The 12,876-nt window shown below is 38.8% G+C and overlaps 1 long non-coding RNA gene across 1 annotated transcript; it reads right to left on the bottom strand.

Annotated features, from left to right (window-relative positions):
• Nucleotides 1-5,964: 5,964 nt before the first annotated feature.
• LOC148225523 (uncharacterized) lies at nucleotides 5,965-12,492 on the bottom strand. The gene is made up of 3 exons (XR_015804628.1): nucleotides 12,255-12,492; nucleotides 11,381-11,622; nucleotides 5,965-11,062 (listed from the first exon to the last, which is right to left on the bottom strand). It is a non-coding gene; the product is annotated as an uncharacterized LOC148225523 (long non-coding RNA).
• Nucleotides 12,493-12,876: the final 384 nt, after the last annotated feature.

Here is a 12,876-nt window from a genome sequence, read left to right as displayed (position 1 = left end):
CTACACAAATTATTTATATTGGTCTTTTTAGGATGAAGTACCTACACAATTTTGGCTGATAACACCTGAGAGAAACATTCTGCCTTGGCATCTATGTCACATAATTTTCTTCTCCTTTTCTTTCATTACTAGAAGCAATTACCGAAAGAAATTTTGCTTTTGAACAGCTTATCTGAGCATGCTGTTTATATCTGAAGTAGTAATCCTCAGCTTTTGACCGGATTCATGGAGATCATAATCCTGTTTTATTAACACAGATCCCTGGAGTTCAGACTCTCACTCTGTTATTGCTATTGCAAAAGTCAGTGAGATCAGATGGGACTCCCACACCAAGTGGAGAACAAGCAGTAGGAGCTGCTAATCTGTTAGAAATCAAACACTGCACCTTGTTATACATGATTATGGAGCTGTGGTGTTTTATGCTGTATGTGCTACACTGTTGAACTTCTGAGGCAGTGAGCCCAGTTTATCATTGCATTGAGCTTTGTCTTGTATTCAAGGAATGCTGCTCTGGGCTGCTTTAAGCTCACAGATAGCTGTGACTGCCTGGGACACCAGATCATCAGGCTTTTTGGGTATTCCATTTTAAGAATGCTGCTGCTGTGCTAACCTTGAAGGCCCATCAAGACTGTGCTGTCAAGGCTTTCAAGACCTAGCCTTGCTGAGCTGTACACACCTCACAGTTATCCCTGGGTAAATATTTGAACTGCACGCTGCAATTCTTCACACCACACAAACAGGAGTTGCTATAGGACTTAGTTTGAAGTGTGTGACAGAAAAACAGACAGGTCCACTCTGTATTCCTGTAGGAAAGTGGTCTCAGTCCACTTGGTCTCAGTCCACTTTCTCAGTCCATCTCACTTTCTGTGTATGCCTCATTGCTGTCTGCTCCTGCCAGGGTGCAGGTCATGGATCTATTGGTTCACTGCTCTGATCTGCCACTGAATGCCTTAAAGAGCTTTTAGGGTGATATTTTTACTGCCTTTGATGAGATTTTAGATGCAGAAACAGGAAGTTCTTTGCTGTGCAAAATACTCTCTCTTAGTCCCTTCTCATGAAGATTTCACCCTTTCATTCTCCTCTCTTATTCTAAGATGTGCTCTGAAAAGACTCTGCTACTTTGTAGTGTTTAGTAATAAACTACTCAAGAACAAGCAAAAGTGGATGGCACCTTTGATACTGTAAAGACAAAAAAATGCAAATTTAGATACTTTAGTACTATAAAACAGGTTGGCAAACCAGACTTGTTTGTTCATTATTTTAAAGATTAATCTATTTAAATGAGAAATTTTTAAACTGTGTATGAGAAACACACATTTTTCAGTATAAATTGTTATTTCCCACAACAACATTCAACGGTGTGGTTCTGTCACTTCCCAAGACATTTTATTATACGAAGTGCATGCCATTAGTGGCAGATATAGTAAAGAAAATTTCCTTTCTTCCTGTGCATGCTCGTTGCCAGGTGTTTCTTCTTCAGGGATGTCCTCTGAGTCCTTTATCTGCTGTCCCTATTTGCACATGCATTGTTGCTAATCACACTCCCCAGTGACTGGCATTTTTATTTTGCTGGATTACTCTTTTTCTGCTACAGGAGTGGCTGCTGCTGCTGGTACCCTGTGATCTTCACAACCAGTTTGTGACCTCATAGCCTGAGATGACTTTATAATTTGAGACTATAGGAAAAGGATTTTCCAGGAACGTCACACTACCCCTGAGCCTGAGGATTTTCAGCAAGATCCCCAGTAAAATATCTTGCAGGAGAGAAAATCTGCAGCTGAACTCACAGGGATGACTTTAAAATAAACTCAACCTGAGTGCAAAAATATAGTTCTCAGTCATCAATTTTTTTCTGTAGCAATGTCAACGATGTTTTTGATAAATAAAAAATGCAGGCTATAAAAGAATTGAGTCCTGCAAAACAGTAAACAACCTTGAAAACTTTCCTTTTATCTGTCATTTTCAAAGTTCTGAGATAGGCTGTTAAAGCCTCTAGAAATATAAATGCTGAATCTTGTAAAGCATCTGAAATAGCTATTCATGGAGACAGAACATTGATTCAGGCAATACTATCTTCTAAAAAAGCAAGGTCAAAAGGCTTAAAAATTTTCTTTTTCCTTACATTTAAGCAGGCAAGGGCATGAATTTTAGATACCTCGTCTCAACCAAAACCTATTCTATTTCATGCTAAAACACAGTAAAAGTAATACGTCAGTTCTTAATTATATTTTTACTTGCTTCTGGCATTTTGGTTTGGTTGGTTTGGTTTTTTTTTTTTTTTCATTTCTAGGATTTAATTCCATGTCTAGTACAGGAAAGCACAACTTGTGTGAGGTCTTCACTTCCCCAGGATTAAGCTGCTGCCTCTGGGACAGAGAGAAGAAATATAAAGTGCTATATCAGGGAGTTTCAGACCACCCTTTTTCGCCCAGGTACATATACTGGTACTACACAAGAAACATCAGAGGAGTTCAGCTGGCAAAAACAACTAAACAGTCTCAGGGTTTTTACTGTGGGCTGCCTGCAAGAGAACCCAAGTCAAAAATCAAATTAAGCCAATAAGAGTTTTTCTTCAGTAAGGATTAGTGCAAGTGTTAGGGGATTTTTTGACCTTCTTTTCTTAGCAGAGGTCCAGTATGCGGACACACCTGGGTTTTCTCTGTGAAGTAGGGGCAGGACCACTACAGGTAAAAGTGCCTTCCCTCCAGTACCATCTGTCTGCAGCTATCAGTGCTACTCAAGAGTGGAAAATCTACAAATGTAGGTTTTGGTAGCATAACCAGGAGGTTAGGATAGCACAGTGTAAAATTAAAATTAATTTCTGGTTATTTGCCTCAGCTACACTTATTCCTTATGTGAAGTCACTAAAAGCCAAGTAGAAATGTAGAAATCATGACCCTGGTACTTTTTCCTTGCCTGATTTTAAAGACACCTAGGAATTTTTTAGGATTGTGACACCCTGCATGTTTCAGGTCATTAGTACTGCAGGCTCCCTAAGGAAACAGCAGTAATCAATTTAATGAGTGCTAACTTATTCTGCCTCAAGAGAGGCAGCTGCTTCAGAGATGTTGGCAGGAGAGTTTGTTCCTCTCTTGCAGCATCCCACTGTTTGTTTCTGCTCTGCCTTTATATTTAAGTGCTCATGCCAAAGGCTATCCATGGTGTTGAAATTAACTTCAAGTTCTCCCCTACCTGATATCACATTATGTGGTGTGTTATAAAAGATAAAGAGTGGGAAGGCCTCTGTCCCACTGGCCTATAAATAAAATATTTGTATGTTAGGGCAGGATAGGCCTTTTGGCCTCAGTATGATAAAATTGTAGAGACTAGCCCCAGAAGACTGCATTATCATAGATGTGCAGTAGCACAGAAATAACTCATCAGATGAAACAAGTTAGCCACAGTGTTGCAAAAAATAAGTGTAAAATTTCCATAATAATATGTTAAATATGCTTTATATCCCTATGGCCCTGTCTCTATGTGAACACACATTGATGCATGTAAACATAACATCCTAAGGCTCAAAGTATCTCATTCCTTCAAACAGAATTAAATTCAGTACTTTAAATACCTCCATAATCTTACTTTCTTCTGGAATTTTCAAAAACACTCACTTTTTACCTTATTTTCCCACTGAAATGAGATAACTGGGACATTTATAACATTTTTGATGTATTTTTCCCTGAGCTTGCACCCAAGCAAAGGTGGGGCTTTTGTTACTTTGCACTGAACTCTCACATAGAGTGGAGGTGAAGGACACCCTTCCATTTATATATTATACATAACATATGATTTTTAACAATCCTTTCCATAAGCTCTAGTCCTCTACACCAGAGTCTGCAACTGAAAACTACCTATCATATGAGTAACTACAATAATGCAGCTACAGGTATTGATGATTCTCTGTAATTGCACAACATTCTAGACAGCACAAACTCCAAACTACTGAGCTGGAGTTTCTACAAAAGGGATCACCTCAGGGCAGAAATTAAGTTAAAGAATATCAGCTTTTTACCAAGCAAGAGCCTTTTCTAGTAAATGGAATACTTTTGGTAATGGTAAAAGGTATGAGGAAATTGATTGTTGTTTAATTAAATATCATTCAAATGCTTGCCAAATTAACTGACCTGACCTTGACTGAAAGAAGGAATAAACCACATAATACACGACCCAGTGCTCTGTGCTATTGATCCACCAGAATGGATAATATACAGTTATGTAATGCAGCACATCCTGTGCTCAGAGTTATGAACTCAGTCACACAGAATAATTTATTTGGTTATAGAAAGAGCTCTTGGAATTAACAAATGGCTTCTTATTTCTTTTTCGTCTCTTCAATACTACCAGCACTGCCCTTTGTGCAGAGATAAGTGCTACTTGACTTGAAATGTAAAGAAATACCATCTCACAGCTGTCTCTACCCAGGCAATTTGCCATTAAGTGAAGCCTGCCAAAGCGAAGGTTTTGGCATAAGGCAGGGATAACTTGTGGCAGTGGCCTGAGAAACATGTTGAAGCCTCACTGAATGCCAGTACCTTCAGTGCTGCCACTAACACGAGGGTGTTCATTGTAGTACACACCACAGCTCATGAGCTGTTATGCAATGTAGAATAAAAATGTATAATGTTCAACTTCGGAGAATTTGTAATGGGTTTAAATTGCACAGCAATTATAGAACCATAGGCCTTGAAGGAGTGTTTGTAAAGTACACCTTCCCCTCTAGTTACTAAGATTTAATTATTAAACCTGAATTTCATTAACATGATGGGTCCCATCCCTTTCAGTGTGCCTCTCAAGTGCTCACAAAATCTACCAGAAGAAGTTTTGATTTTGTAACAAAGACCTGGCCGCAAACATTACAGGGTAAAATAATGATTTTTTCATGTTGGTAAAATTAATTAGATTTTAAAAATGCACATTTTAAAAGAAGCAAGACTGAATCAGATTATAATGATGGTGACATTAGTAACAAAAGCTGCGTGCATCTCTGTATCTGACTGCCTTTTTAACAATAAAGGGCAATGTCAATTTGATATTGACATTGGAGCACCAACATTTCCCACAGAAACATTTTCTTAATATCTTTGTTTATAAATACTAAGATATCTGGTTAAGAGGATATCCTCTCTCCAAATAATGGGCAGTCTAAATATTTATCTATCTCCAAAAGAAACACAATACCTGTTAGCATAAAAGATTCACTTCCACTAAATACAATATGCTCTTTTCAAGCTTTGTAATGTCAAATCTTTTCCCAAAATATTGCAGTCGTCCACAATGCTATACACACCACCATTCCTCTCACTAGTAAAATACTGAATTCATCTCACGTGGCTCTTTTGAGTGTAGATTTGTCAGCATTAGGAGGCTTTTGTTAAACACACGGTTGAGTATTTTGTAGTCTATATGTTATGCAGAGTATTATATCAAATAATGGTAATGCTTTCATCTATCAGGCTAGTGGCTTCCTCAATGCCGCTGAAAAACTGAAAATGGCTTCTCCCAACAATATTCCATAAAATGCTCTGTTTCTGGTACCTAAGATAGTTTTCAGCTGTGGAACACTTTAAAAGATTTGGAAACTGTAGCTTTCTTGCTTAAAGCATAACACTAAAAGTTCTGTCATGCACTGACTGTGATGAATTGTTACAATTATTAATATAATGTTATGCCTCATGTTAGGCACTGAAAATTAGACATTTCCTGTTCAGCTGCAAGTGTCACTGATCCCGGTATATGTGTTCTGAACAACAGTTTATTTTACCACAGATCTAGATTATTTAATGTCTGTAAGAGCATCAAACTCTGTGGCTGTGTCAAGAAAGAAAATCCTAAATACTTAAAAATTAACATTAAGTAATGTTTATCTTAGTTGCATTCTTTATTAAGAAAAAAAAACCACGTATTAATTTTAGTATTCATCTGATAAGAAAGTCAGACACATTGGTACAAGTGAGAGGGGTGTCACAAACACAGCTGCTTCTTTTTGCTCTTGCACCAAAGCTGAGCTCCACAAACTGGAAGCTCCCCACCAGCAATAACAACATGAGCTTGTTAACAGCCATGGCTATGAGGGAAGGGTCAGGGCAGCCTTCCTGATGACCTGATGGATATGAGCTGTTTTTCACTGCAAGCTCCAGATGCCCTTTGGACATAACAGGCCCCTGCCTGTATTTACCATATGGTCACAAAGTGTAGGTTGAAAGGAATGTTTCCAGCAGGGACATGACTCTGCAAGGAGAGCTAGGTTCATGGTCTTCTATTCTTTGTGTATTGTTTACCCCCTCACCTTGGTTAACCTGCTTCGTTGGCCCTGAGTGTAACTTTTCTGAGGCTGACAATTTCCTGTCTGTGTGAGGTACCTGCTGTGATACTGCCTCATTCATTACTCAGGTTAACAGCAGCAACCTGGTACTGGATACAAGTGACGCAGGGTACATCCTGCAGCACCTACACTGAGAAAAATGCAGCACCAACTAGGTCTTTAAATCTCTTGAAGGAAGGGATGTGTGCTCTACACTGATATTCTGATATTCTGGGCTGTAATCACTCATTAGCATTCAGGTCTGAGAACAGCTGAATAAAAGACACGTTTCTTTTAACTCTTTTTGCTGCTAACGTGCAGAATTTAAGGTTCTTGTGTACGCATTTTGCGTGGCAGAAGAGATAAGAACCAGCCGATAAAGTTCAAAACGTCAGTAAACGACGTTCAGCCTGTCCACCATTTGAGTAAGGAACTTACCGAGAACAGGGAGGAGTGAAGGGCACAGCTGGCTTTCCAGATAATGCTCATAACCTTATAGGACCTTTCAAAATATATTGCAAACACACCGAAGATTATTTCTTTCTCATGTTTACTTCATTTTTTATTGTGACACAGAGGAGACAGTATCACTGGCTGACATGCCCCTCTATTTAAGACTGCTACAAAAATGAGAAGCTTAGAAAGGTCCAGCTACCACTGGCCTCTGTGTATCAGGAGTTCTCCCCATAGCAAGCCAGCCATAATGGTGTGTCCATATCTTTCTGACAGCAGAGACTGCTCCATTTCCTGTGAACAATGATCTCCTGGGACAAAGCAGGAAAAAACAAACCTTAAAGATGTGTTTCAGTCCTATCCCTTATCTTCCTCCCTTTGGTTGACTAATTCTCTCCAGAGAGCAAGGAGATTGCAACTGTGTTCCTGAGTAAATGAGGAGAAGAGTTCTTGCACCCATTAACTATGTTAGTTATTACCCAGACAGTCTGGCCTCAGGCACAGAACCTCACAAGTACAATTTCAGAAAAGAGGAGATGAGTTTTCTATCGATATCACAATGAGAAATATTCCAAAGCAACATTGCAGAACGTGCCTATGTGCTTTTGTGGCTTAGTGGCACCACTGTCATATATAACAGTCAAACCAAAATCAGCATTTGTCTTTGTCAGACAGAGTCAGGTAAAAATGGAATGCTGAGTAGGTGTCAGAATAACAATTTTTTTTTTAAATATATTATTTAATGGTTGACTTATCCTTTTGAAGTTATGGGAGACAGCTATTTTTGTAAAGATTGTATCGACATTCTGGCTGTATTTGAGACAATATTACTACTTGAAAAGGTGAATTTTTGCTTCACTTAGCAACTGTATTTTAAGTCAACCAGCAGTATGCTGATAAAGGTGAATGCACTGCTGTATTTTCACATTGTAATAGTGCATATTATGCCAACAACTAAAAGACGAGAACACTAGGGAAGTTTAGAACATGAAATTGTTCATATATTAATTATTGTGTAGGGAGTTACACTAAAATATAGAAGCTGCTGCATAAAGTTTGAGTTCCTCTCTTGAAATCATCTACATGCCCCCTGTGTGCCTTTTGCATATACCACCAAGCTATACAGAATTTAAAAAGAGGATCAACATTCTAGGCAAGTCTGGGGGAAAAAAAAGTCCATCACAGGCTTTTTCTTTTAGTGATTTCTGGATAATTTTTTTTCCAGCCAAGCTGACATTTCAATTTTAAATAGCACTTTGTTTGAAATCACCAAGGTATGAAGCAGTCATCTTGCAAGGAACAAAAATAGCTTAGCACAAACCACCAACAGAGAAAGAGGAGTTTCTCTTATAAAATTTTCTCTTTTGTATTATTTGGATGTTGACCTCTTGTGTGATCTCAGACTTCTTACTGAACTAGATTCTCAGAAACTTAAGCTGACTCACTACTGGAAACTGCTAACATCTGTTACACCTTCAACCCAATATTTGACTTACATGGCAATTAATTCTGCCTTTATATCATCTGGGTGGTTAATGAAATGTCAGTGTTTCAACTGTAGTGAAACTTGTTTTGGGCTTGCCAGTACAAGAGAGAAATGGATAAACTGCAAACACCACAGATCCACTAAGATTAAGTGCCTGACATAAATGCCTAAAGGAAGAAATTAGGAGACCTAGACTTGTTCAATATGGAGAAATCTAAGGGGAGATCTAGCAGTCTTTAATGACTAGTGGGAAGTTAACTAAAGGAAAGAAAAAACAGACTCCTCAGAGGTGCTCAGGGAAAGGAGATGCAGCAATTACAGGCTGCAACAAGAGAAATTGTGGTTAAAAAAAGAAAAAAAATCCTTGGGTGCTGTGAAGCAACAATAGGAATAGGCTTGTGGAGAGACTGGAACTTCCACTCTTGGAAATTTCCAAGTCATGACTGGTCATGGCCCTGAACAACGCAGTCTGACTTCAGATTTAGTTCTGTTTTGAGCAGGAGGTTGGCTTAGATCTGTGATTCTAATAGATATGCAGGTGAAACACTTGCTTCTTACACTGTCAGCTTCCTACAAATCCTTCATAGGACTTTCAGTATCCTTCAAATTTTATTTATAATGATAAGACATTAGGGCAGTGTATGGATGAGTGCCCTTCTTTACTCCAGCCTAGCCCAAAATGCTTTCAAAATAGGCCCCACACAGCTGCAAGTTCTCTTCCATCAGATAGCAGCTAAATTACTCATGTTGTATCACTGTCAAAAAACCCCAAAAACTGAAGTGTCATGCTATGTTAAGTAGAAATCTGATCCAGTCCCTAAATAAGAAAAGGAGCCAAAACATGGTGGTTTTCTGAGTAGTAGTTATTCAAAATATGATGCAAGTAGTGAATGCTTTAACCACTAGTTTACAATTTGTAAAAACTTTGCTGTGGCTCAGGAAACAACTCTCAGCCTTACATTAAACACACACAGTTATATACGTGCACGTATTGCTTACATACGTTTGTACATGCATATATACCTGTATAGATGTTCACACATATATCTGCTCATTCATGAGCTACACTTGTAGAAATACACATAAAGAAATACAATCTGAGAGCAGATTCTTGTGATGTTAAGATTTGCAGAATATCTGGAAAAGGTAAGCTGAATTCCTCCTTCTTTTACATCAAAATAATTCCCTTTCACCACATTCCTGGAAAACGACCTTTTCTGAAATGTTAGAGCCTCATAAGTACAAATCATAGTCTTCTGGCAGTAAAAATTAACCTTACTGTTCATAAAACAAGCCAATGGAAATGTGGGAATTTCTGTTGATGGCAGAACATGTAGACCTCTATCCTGTGAATAATGTCCTGCAAGTGAGTGAGTTTAATTGCATCACTCTTCCTATGAAAAATGTGCAATTCAGCTGCACAGTGAACTCATTTCGGTTTCCCATCACTGACTGTGCTTTGGGCATTTTTGCATTGTAAACAGTATGAATCCTAAGCCTCATTAATTTCCTTATTAGCCCTGCTGTTTTTATGCATTTAAAACCCCAGAGTGGGTGTGAAAAGACAGTTTTCGAGGAGGCTGTGCAACTCTTCCCCATTTTACAGCTAGAAGTGTGTCTGATCCACACGGAAGCCTGCTGCCTTTCTTTTGACATGGTCTGTGGAGTATGATAGGCATTCAAGGCTCTTAAAAATTAAAATTATTTTTAGGAATCCATTGGTCTCTGGTATCTTGCCTGCTCTTTTCCTGGGAATAGATAATAGGATCTCCAGGAAAAACATTTCTACCGAGGTTTTCCAAGAAATATCTGATTTGTCATTTTTCCTTGCACTTATATTTTGAACCACTGGATTTTTTGTCTTTACTTGTGTGTCTTAAGTTTGCTCACAGCACATTTGCTGCATATTCACAACCTCTTGTCTACATTAAAAAAAAAAAAAATCAAATTGTGACCTGATTATTGTTTTCTAGAGGCAGCCTGCAATGACGTGTAGTGTGACAACAGTCACAGCATATAGAGCACTCAGGCCCCAATGCTACTTTCAAGCTAATGCTCTGAAATTGAATGACATCATAACACTATATTTTGCTGGAATGGCATGAGGGCCAAGAAACAAAACTCAGTCCTGAACTGCAGGCACACAGAAGTGCCACACAGGACCATGAAGCACCTCAGTTCACCAGTACAGGTGCACAGCCCTGAACTCACTGCTGAGAAAACTTTTCTCCTGCTGTCTGCAAACATTTTGCACATCAGACAGCACAGTCTGTTTCCAGTTTAACAGAGGAACTAATACTACACTCAGCCCGTATTCAGTGGGGAAAAATCCCTCTCTTTCAGCTCAGTCCAAGAACAGATGACCCTTGGTGTCTGTGCAAAATGAGTTTCTATTTTGATTTATCCATAGTCACCGGGCTGTTTCCCTCTTAGTGGAATATCACTCTGCAGGATGGGAATTCTTTCTTTTAATATAGTGGTGTCTGTATCTCAAAGTGCATCTGTCAGCAACTGTGGTGAACTCTCCCCTAGTTTCACACACTCTATGAGTCTCGAGTTTTCTTCAAAAGGCTGAGCAAAGATGACCTGCAGTAGAAAGGGAGAGGGTGTCAAACTTTAAGGTACAGTAGCTGTGATTTTTGCAACTTTAGCAGAAACTTCCACGAGATTTGCACAGAGCTGATAGTGCTCCCACAGCAAGAACTCATCACTAGGTATGGTTGATGACTTCAGCACAGGACAGCTGCAGTGGAGGAAATTAAAGGAAGAGTTTCCTTTCATCTGGATCCAAGAATGTGTGATTATTGCTTGCTTGTGCACTGGGGAAAAAAAAAAAAAAAAAAGAGAGAGAGAAAGGAAGATACTAAACACTTGTATATTAGTGAAATTTTAGAGTACTGCAGAATCAGGAAGAAAATTAAAATCTTCAGCTGACTAACAAACACTATTTATCATCAGCAACAATAAAGTAGATGGTGAATTTCCAGATGGTTATAAAGTAAGTACCATTAACTAATTGTCTAGAGTACATAGCAGGTGCTGTTTCCTTTTTCCCCAAGACAGCTTTTGAGATCAGGAAGAGCCCAGAAGGAACTGCAAGCTACCAGACTTGTCCCAGCATGGGATGGGGAATGTACCTGGGTGTTTGGATGAGCCTTCATAGTACCAGTTCAAGGGTACAGAGTATTTGTTCAAGCTAAGAATTCTCTGAAGCTAATCAGCTGAAGCCCTCAGGGAATAGTCTTCAGTGAAGCAGCTTGCTGTGAGTTCTTCAGAAAACACAGATCTGGCTGCTGGCAAGATGTTATTGTGACTGGATCCTGTTTTTTAGATCCTTCTTCTGTAACCAGTTCACCAAATGGTCCAGTTCAGAGTATCACTAAGAAAGAAATATAAAGGCTTTCCTTTATTGCTTACTAAATTCCAGTAATGAAGTTAAGGTGAAATTTGTTCACAGGGATTCCACAAAAATGAAACAAATTATTACTGGATAGAGTGAGATTATTGGATGGAGCAAATACAGACTGGAACAACAACCAAAGAAACCACTTTCCTGGGAAATAGTGTCTGTTGTGATCATACTGTCATGAGAAACGTTGTGCTGTAGTACTGACAAGCAAAGAGAAATTTTCATAAAGCTGTAATAGTAAATCCTATTATTGTCAGATTGCTAAAGATGCCTATGAAATTACTTCTTTATAGCCATGAAACTGTTAATCACTCAGTGATTAAATACTTGAGACATTCGTTTCAGCTGAATTTGAATTGTTTCTTAGTCTCTTTTCAGTCCTCAGTGTTCCTAGGGTTCAGTGAGCTCTGCACATTAATTGCACTCTAATTTTAATGTAGCCCAACCCATTATAACACTGGCATTGCATTTAGTCAAGTCAGCAAGTCCTGACTCCTTGCAAAGAGAACGTATCACACGTAGGACTTCAATGCCATACTTAACACTCCATCTGCACAGCTCTAAGTAGATAGTGTACAAATGTCTTAGTAGAGACCACTAACCTGTTCTACAGGTATGTGTATGTTTCTCTTCCTGGGCTCTCAGTGACTCTTGCCCTTCCACAGCTAAGTCAGCAAGAACATCTCAGTCATATAGAATTAACCCCAAATATTCACCAGGGATGATGAAAATCAGCTTTGATAGAACTTGTTTTGATTGGAGACTTTATCTTGCAGTGATGTAATATTATCTCCTAGTATTTTTAGCCTGGTTTCCTAGAAAGCATCAATAACTACTAGAACAGGGCTAGAATTCTTTTTACATTAGAAACATGTAGGGCTCATGCAAACAGGATTGTTATCACTACAAAACTTTGAGGCACCTCCCAGTGACTTGGATGAGCCTTCTAACACATAGCCGGAGGAAATGAAGCTTTTTTAGTTGCTGTTTCTTTATACTCAGGGCCTTCATCTTAATCTTCAAAGGCCTTCATTAATTCAATCTCGACTTCATAAAGAACACCTCTCCCCTGTTTCTGTGAGGTTTATTTGTAACAGTTCTATTCTCCGGAAATGCCAAAACCATGGACCTTAAGCATATACATGTGAAAGCAGAAAACAAAATTGTCTCAGGTACCTCCTCACACCTTTTCAGAGGCAAATGGAAATGCTCACAAACCTGTCT

The sequence above is a fragment of the Sturnus vulgaris genome, chromosome 1 (genome assembly GCF_052056855.1).
Source record: "Sturnus vulgaris isolate bStuVul1 chromosome 1, bStuVul1.hap1, whole genome shotgun sequence".
Lineage (NCBI taxonomy): Eukaryota > Metazoa > Chordata > Aves > Passeriformes > Sturnidae > Sturnus > Sturnus vulgaris.
This window is presented reverse-complemented; position numbering and strand designations above follow the sequence as displayed.